The following is an 8,743-nucleotide window of genomic DNA, read 5'->3' on the forward strand; positions in this document are numbered from 1 at the left end:
TGGGTATACTTACCACCTATCCGTTCGCAATTATTAACCATAAACCGAATAAATAACGAGTTGGTATTCGGGATAGACGAGCAAATCTCGAACCTGCTGCTTGAGGTAAAAGAAATTGCGTGGTTGACCTAACTACTTTGAGAAAATTCAACAAAACGATCGTGCATCTTATTCATCATTTTTAAACGTGCTTGCAAGAAAATCGTTCAGCAAGGCGGCATGGATGAACAATTTCCTTGGTTTCGACGCATCAAAATCAAGAATAGTGGGTGAGAATAGGATAAGACCGAAGGTTCGGATCAAGCTGTACTTCAAGAATGTAATCGCGAGCGTGTGGAATGAATAACCAAGCGTGTCAAACTTGTCGCGTCTTAATTAAACGATGGCTCAGGAATGGCGTTGACAATTTCCATGGACACGGTCAAAGGCTAGTCTCTATTTATACCCCACGGTTTCATGTGATCATGCATAGCAAAACGTGATATATCGTGCTGGTCTTTGAAACCCAACACCTTGACAAATCCCTCTTCATTTTTGAGCCGACGATGTCTTTACCTTCTTCATCAAATCTTCCTTTGAAGGCAATCCCCGGAGATTATGGCTTGCCTTTCTTCGGCGCGATAAAAGACCGGCTTGACTACTTCTACCATGAGGGTACAGACGAATTCTTCCGGACCCGGATGCAGAAGTACCAGTCGACGGTCTTCCGGTCAACATGGTTCCCGGCCCTTTCATGGCCCGGAACCCTAAGGTCGTCGTGCTCCTCGATGCCATCAGCTTCCCGATCCTCTTTGACACGTCTAAGGTCGAAAAGAAGGATGTGTTTGTCGCGACCTACATGCCTTCGATCAACTTCACGGGCGGATACCGTATGTGCGCCTACCTTGACCCCTCTGAACCCAAACACGCCATCTTCAAAGGCTTATTCCTATCGACCCTTGCGACCCGACACAATAAGTTCATTCCACTCTATAGGAGTTCCCTATCACAGCTCTTCATTGAACTAGAAGATGAGTTCTCTAGCAAAGGCAAAGTATACTTCAATGACTATTGCAACAAAATGTCCTTCAGCTTCTTGGCCAACCTATTTTGTGACCGGAACCCATCTAGCACAATCCTGGCGACCGACAAAGTGACCAAATTCTTCGACTCGTGGTTGCTTTTCCAACTTGCACCGTTGATGACCCTAGGGTTACCAAAGATACTTAACTTTTTGGAAGACATAGTCCTACACACATTCCCATTGCCTTCACTGTTGCTCAAATGCGATTACAAGAAATTCTACGAGGTGTTCAATGAGTACGCAAAATCGATATTGGATGAAGCCGAGAGCTTGGGAATCAAAAGAGACGAAGCATGCCACAACCTTGTTTTCCTCGTGTGCTTCAATTCCTATGGGGGCATGAAAACCACCTTGCCAGCTTTGATCAAGTGGGTTGGACTCGCTGGAGAAGAATTGCAACGACGGCTCGCGGAGGAAATCCGGACCGTTGTTAGATCAGAAGGCGGGGTCACAATGGCCGCATTGGAGAAGATGAGCTTGACCAAGTCGGTTGCCTGGGAAGCACTGAGAATCGAGCCTCCGGTCCCATTCCAGTACGGCCACGCCAAGGAGGATTTGGTGATCCACAACCACGATGCGGCCTTCGAGATCAAGAAGGGCGAGATGATATGTGGATATCAGCCGTTTGCAACTAAGGATCCAAGGATATTCGAAAGGCCAGAGGAGTTCGTGGGCGACAGGTTCGTCGGGGAAGAGGGCGAAGCTGTTGAAGTACGTGTACTGGTCGAACGGGCGCGAGATCGATGATCCGACCGTGAGGAACAAGCAGTGCCCTGCAAAGAATCTGGTGGTGCTCTTGAGCAGGGTCATGCTCGTGGAGTTCTTCCTCCGCTACGACACATTCACAATCGAGGCTGGGACGTTGCCACTTGGGTCGACGGCGACGTTCACGTCAATGTCGAAGGCCACGAGTAGCTGAGTCTCAATCATTTCGGTTCTATCTTAGTTTTCGTGAAGTCATCTGCTAGGAGCAGGTAGTGGTTTAGTTAGTTCGATTGGTTTGCTTGTGGAAGAAATTCCGGCGATTGTTTTATTCCCTTTATTCAATAAAATGTTGTGTGTAAATGTATCCAAGTTGTCATTTGGTGACCAATGACAAAGAATCTACGATCTTCCATTAACTTAAAGCATGAAATAGGGCATGGTTGAGATTTTTGTAAGCTAACATGGGCTTGAATTGACAAATTAGAGAAGTTTAGGGCGCACATGAAACGTTCTATTTCTTCATTTCTCTATTCTCCAAAATAGGTTTGGAATAGAAATCCATTTGCTAACGCAATTTCATTTTCTATTTCGGAACAAATTTCTATTCCAAAAATAAATTTGGAATAGAAATCGAAGTTAAAATTTTTAACTTTTCTATTTCTGGAATAGAAATGAGAAATCAAAACTTTTTCATCATTCACTCTCGTCATCGCCTTTGCCCACCTGCTGCATGTGGGATGCTGAACGCCCGCCATCGGTTGCTCGCCTTTGGCCCCGACCATTAGCCACTTGGCAATCAACCGCCGGATGTTAGCCACGGGACTCCAACCGCTCGTCCTTGTCATTTGTTGGATGTTGGATGCTCGTCAATCGTTGGCTGCTCATCACCAACCACCGGACACCGAAGGCCCACCACCAACCACCAAATGTCCCTCGTTGACTGTCGTACCATCTGTTGGCCACCAGGCCGTCGAAGTCGGCTTGTTGGGCTTCGGCCGTTGGCCACCTGCCACCCATTGCCGGTCGTCGGCCATCGGACTTCGGCCATTGGCCACATAGGAGTTCATTGTCTGCTAATTTTGCTTGAATGGTTGAATGGTTTTATTTTTGGGATAAGCGCAAAAGACTTTGCCTATCAAGGGCAATCATATGATGCATTAGTCTATCCATCTATTTGTTTTCTTTTAAAATTTTAGTTTGCCTTGTTGGTACATGAAGTCAACGGTCAAAATGGCAACCATATCATCATTCCGGTGATTGTTTTATCCCCTTTACTCAATAAAATGTTGTGCCTAATCATCTCCAAGTTGTATCATTAGGTGACCGATGACAAAGAATCTAAGATCTTACATTAACTTAAAGCATAAAATAGGGCCTAGTTGAGATTTTTGTAAGCTAACGGGGCTTGAATTGACAAATTAGAGGAGTTCATTGTCCGCTAATTTTGCTTGAATGGTTTTATTTTTGGGGATAAGCGCAAAAGACTTTTCTCATCAAGGGCAATCATAGGATGCATTAGTCTATCCATCTATTTGTTTGCTTTTAAAATTTTAGTTTGCCTTGTTGGTACATGAAGTCAACGGTCAATAATGGCAACCATATTCATCATTCCGGTGATTGTTTTATCCCCTTTACTCAATAAAATGTTGTGCCTTGTCATCTCCAAGTTTTATCATTAGGTGACCAATGACAAAGAATCTAAGATCTTACATTAACTTAAAGCATAAAATAGGGCCTAGTTGATATTTTTGTAAGCTAACAGGGGCTTGAATTGACAAATTAGAGGAGTTCATTGTCCGCTAATTTTGCTTGAATCGTTTTATTTTGGGATAAGCGCAAAAAGCTTTTTGTTTGTTTTGTAAGATTTTAGTTTGCCTTGTTGGTACACGAAATCAACGGTCAATCATGGCAACCATATTCATCGTTCATGGGTGACCCTGATTAAATTCTTTATAATGTTTCATATATTTCTCTTTACATAAAAGTAAAATAAAGAGTTACGAGATTCACAAAAGTAAAAGATAAGAGTAACATAGTAACCCCAAATAAATGATATGGGAAGGTCAATAGGTCTTAGAGGCCAGTTGTATTTTAGGGGCATTATCGAAAATCAATACTAAAACATGTTGTGGAAGCAAGCAATCGAAGGAACAACATACATAGAATAAAGAATTAAATTGGATACTAGATTTACGTGTTATTTATGGGGAAAGTAGCAGCGAATTTCACTGTAAATCAAATGATATAATGAAAATTACAACCATATTCGAATCATGGGAAAAGTACCAAAAAGTCCTAAACCTATTGCATTGGTACCAATTCAGTCCTAAACTTTTCAATTTGGCCAATTCAGTCCTAAACATTTTAATATTGGTACCAATTCAGTCCATCCGGCCAATTTTGGCTAGCCGGCGCTAACGTGGACGTCGGCCGGTGGCCGGATGTTGATGTGGCAATTTTTATGATTTTTTTAATGATTTTTCAAATTTTTTTATTAATTTTTATTAATTTTTTTCTGCTTTCTTCTTTGCTGTTACCATCGAGCCTCCGGTGAGGCTCACCATACATTGGGCGAGGGCCGTGAAGCCCTCGCTGCCCGTCGGTGGTCGCGGCCCTCGCCCGGCCTCTCCGAGCCGGCTGGCGGCGGCTTCGCCGAATCAGGCGAGGCCATGGCAGCCATTGCTAGGGTGGAGGCGAGGGCCGCGGGCGAGGCCAACCTCGGAAGAAGGAGAGGAGGGTGTTGGAGGCGGCGGGCTAGGGTTTCGGAGGCGAGATCGAGCGGAGGAGCGGCGGCGTGAGTCGCGGGAGGTGGGGACCGGGGCCTCGGGTGGGATCTCGTGGAGGTGAGGGTGGCGTGTGAGGTCGAGAAGCTCCGGGGTCGACGGCGGAGGAGGCACCGGGGACTCGGCAAGGCCGGGCGAGGCCGAGCGGGTTGTGACCTCGCCGGCGGCTGTTGAGGGCTTCGCGGCCTCGCCTCCGCCCTAGCGATGGTCGCCATGGCCTCGCCAGCAACTGGGAGAGGCGGGTGAGGGTCGCGGCCCTCGCCGGCGGCGGCGAGGGCTTCACGGCCTCGCCTAGTAAAGAAAAGGAAAAAGAAAAGAAAAAGGAAAAATCAATAAAAATTAATAAAAAAATCATTAAAAAATCATTAAAAAATTCAAAAAAATCATAAAAATTGCCACGTCGGCGTCCGGCCACCGGCCGACGTCAACGTTAGCACCCGGCCGGCCAAAATTGGCCGGATGGACTGAATTGGTACAAATATTAAAAGGTTTAGGACTGAATTGGTTCAATTGAAATGTTTAGGATTGAATTGTTACCAATGCAATAGGTTTAAGACTTTTTGGTACTTTTTCCTTCGAATCACTCATATAATCTTAATGTTTCTTAGTCCCTAATTATACCCAATAACTTGTGCAATGTTTAACCACAACAATTTCTCACAAAATAATCTCTCAATCTCACAACAAAATTAAACAAATTTTAAATTCATAAAATTTAATAGGCTATGAAACACTAGCGGATCTTCACGAGGATGTAATCGCCACAAACCCACGTTGAAAATCTCCTCTGCCCATCAACAACGGCGTATGGAAACAACCCTTGAGATCTTATATATGAGCCAAGCCGCCGCCTAAGAGAAAGTGAATATTGATTGGATCGGTCAAAAGTGGACACCGAATTGGAGAAGGAACCAAGTCCAATTGGACTTTCCTTTTCGTTGTTTTCTTGTTTTGATTTTACCAGAGTTGCAGACTTTCTCCAAATCAACGAATCCGAATCCAAATATGGACTTTCCAAATTGAGGCACGTTCAATTGGGTCGGGTTTTGTTTCTGAGCTCAAACTCAAGATATAAGTTCAACAAAACCAATAAACCCACTCTTTTAATTTAATAGTATACTATAGATAGTATAGATAGATAGATAATACATGATGTTAGCCATTGAGATAAGAAACTTCCATTCGAAGGTGATTTTACTGTTTCGTGCATGTACAATAAGAGTTTTTTCCTGTTGATTAGCAACTTGCTTGGCCTGTCACATGTGAATGACCTATCGACACATTTAAAAAATTACAGATATTGTTTGAAATTTTTTTCATATTACCAACTAGTCCAAAAATTAACAACATTTTTTTCATCACTAATGTATGTTATAGTTACCGATTTGTGTAAAAATTTACCTGCCTTAACTTCAATCGCTTACCATGTTTACTTGATTTTCCAAATTACTCAATATTTAAATAATTTACCAATATCTACTAGAGTCAGTTACCAATGTATTAAACTTATAAAATAAAAGTGGGTAATTTCGTATAAGAGTAGTAGCTTTAGTTAATGGTAAATTATCAGAACAAGTGGCAACTAGGAAACAATCAAATTGCTGTTTCAATCAAAAACCTATTGTATAGATTTTATTATATCCTAAATCTTTCAATTGATCATCCATAGTCCTAAATCTTTAAATGAAATTTCAATCAAGTCCTCTTGGTAAAAATTTATTTGAAATTGCTGAAGTATGGTTCAGTTATCCCTAATCATCCTACATGAAAGTGAGTGATCTATCGTGGTTTTATGTGAAGGATTCCCAAATCATCCTTTTTTCCCAAATCATCCTTTTTTCCCTTTCTTTTTATTTCCCCCATTTTTTTTTCTTAACCATTTCACAGAGGGTGAAGGATGACCAAATCACTCCGAACAGTGATCTCTCGTTCGTGCACAACTCGATTTCACATTTGGAAATGCCATGGCGATTTTCAGTTTCTGCAACAAGTCACGTTTGGCATACGTCTTCGCCTTCTTGTAAATCAAGTGTTTTTAAGAAAATTTGTTCAAGAGATTATTGCGTGAGAAAATCCAAATTAAATATTTTGCCAACAAGAGGTTAATGGGATTGCAACATGATTATTTTTATGATTCTAGAACATGACGCTATGGCCTATTGTACAAAATATTGTGAGCATACAATTAAATAGAGATTGACCTTCTTTTCGGGATTTGGTTCATAATATAGAGATGATAACTAGCTTGTATTTTGTAAATGTCATAGCGCCTTCAAGTGATTTGTACACCTTCGAACGGTACTTACTCTTTTGATCTTATTGTTAACATTAAACACATAAATAAACAAAATCAGATAATGGAATGTTTTATATTTGTAGATCTCTTGCTAAAAAACTTGACTCCTCCTCGTTGATAAAACTCATTAAAAATCTTAATTAGTTGAATCAAAGAAAGAGATATAAACAATAGAAATTACTGATTCTTTTATTTGGACTGCCAATATTGTCTTTTATTTGTTAATTAAGCTTATTAATTGTTATATACACAGTAGATTCCTCTTGGTGACTAACTTGGCTCATTTAATCAATTAGCTTATCCATCATCCTTTTTTTCTTTAAATAATCTAGGAGCACATACATGGAGACCTAGTTGCTTAGTGGCTCACAAAACACCCAACAAATCCAATAAACCAGTTAATTTTAGGTGTTAGACTAGTATAAGTGGTCCTAACCTAAAGCAGTGTGCGCCCAATCGGTGGGATTGAGATGGTTGATCTCCCGTTCCTAAATTGGAAATCATTTAAGGGATAATTAGTAAAGACTATGCTAAAGTCATGTTCCTACCTAAGGTAATGTTGTCATTTATTAATTATTATAGGTCTATACGTAAGGTCACGATCTTGGACAGTAAAGTGTTAGCCTTTCGGATCCTCTCAACAAACTGATAAGTACATAGAACAAATACAATAGATTAACAAAATTATAAGGAAGAAGAAAATCAATGAAAATCGAGAAACCCAAAGCAATTTGTTTTACTATATAACAACTTGTCGAGGATGGCAAGGACATACTAAATTATAGATCAAAAATGTTTTTTTTTTTTTTAACACGGAAAATAGAAAGAAACGGTTAGAAATAATTTATACTTTTTGGACGATGATTTTTTTTTTTTTTTTACACCTCTACATAAAAGTTTTGTTTTAAGCTGCTACATTGACTTAAAGATTTATGTATTGGTGCTAGACTAATACTAAGGCTGCGCATGACAATGCTTCTTAGTTGGGAAGAGTTTAGTTTTTTTTTCCAGAAATAGTTCTTTTCTATTTCTATTCCGAGAATAAAATCTGAGTAAAATAAGATGTTTGGTAACTATATAAAATTTATATTCTAGAAATAGAAAAAAAGAATATAAATGCGTTTGGTATGAAACAATTTCTTTTTGTATATATTTGTTTTTATCTTCCTCACGAATCGTCAGCTGCGACCATTGGCCATTCTTGCCCGTCACCGCCCACCGACCATCACGGCGATCCTTTGCGCCAGCCCATCGGCTGCTACCTCTTGTGGCCGCCCATCCGCCTTCGGCGGCTGGTGGCGGTCGATGGGCTGTGCGGTAGCAGTTAGTGATGACGGTCAGCGGCTGACAATTGTGCAGCGGCAGTGGCGGTGGCGGTCAGTGATGGTAGTTAGCGATGGCCAACGGACGGCGGGCGGCAATGGTAGCGACGGAGGGGCGGCGGCCGTGGCCCAGTGGCGATGGCGATTGGCGGTTGACGGTGGCGGCGGCAACAGCGATAGCGCGGTGACAGCGGTAGTGGCTCCGGGCGGTTGGAGGTGTCCGCAGCAAAAAGAGAAACAAAGAAAAATAAAAAAGGAAATTGGCTTATTTCTAGAAATTGTTCCGAGAACAACAAGCTACTTTTTTTGTTTCTTGTTTCTATTCCAAAACTGTTCATAGGAACAAAAAAATAGAGAAATTGTTCTTGGGAACAAAATTTTACTAAACGGATTTTTGTCCTTTTTTTGTTCCGAAGAACAAAAAGAACAGAAATTGGGAGAAACAAAAATGTTACTGTTGCGACCAATTTTTTTCGGAGTGTGAACCACCTAGGGTTTGGCTAATGGATTGTAAAGCCTAAACTTAACTCAAGCTCTCTCAAGCCCATACCAATTCGCGACTTAAATTCAAATT

At 41.2% G+C, this 8,743-nt stretch overlaps 1 pseudogene; it reads left to right on the forward strand.

Annotated features, from left to right (window-relative positions):
- The first annotated feature begins 486 nt into the window (after positions 1-486).
- On the forward strand, positions 487-2,198 carry LOC120295536 (annotated as a pseudogene).
- The last annotated feature ends 6,545 nt before the right edge of the window (positions 2,199-8,743 follow it).

The sequence above is a fragment of the Eucalyptus grandis genome, chromosome 7, assembly GCF_016545825.1.
Source record: "Eucalyptus grandis isolate ANBG69807.140 chromosome 7, ASM1654582v1, whole genome shotgun sequence".
Lineage (NCBI taxonomy): Eukaryota > Viridiplantae > Streptophyta > Magnoliopsida > Myrtales > Myrtaceae > Eucalyptus > Eucalyptus grandis.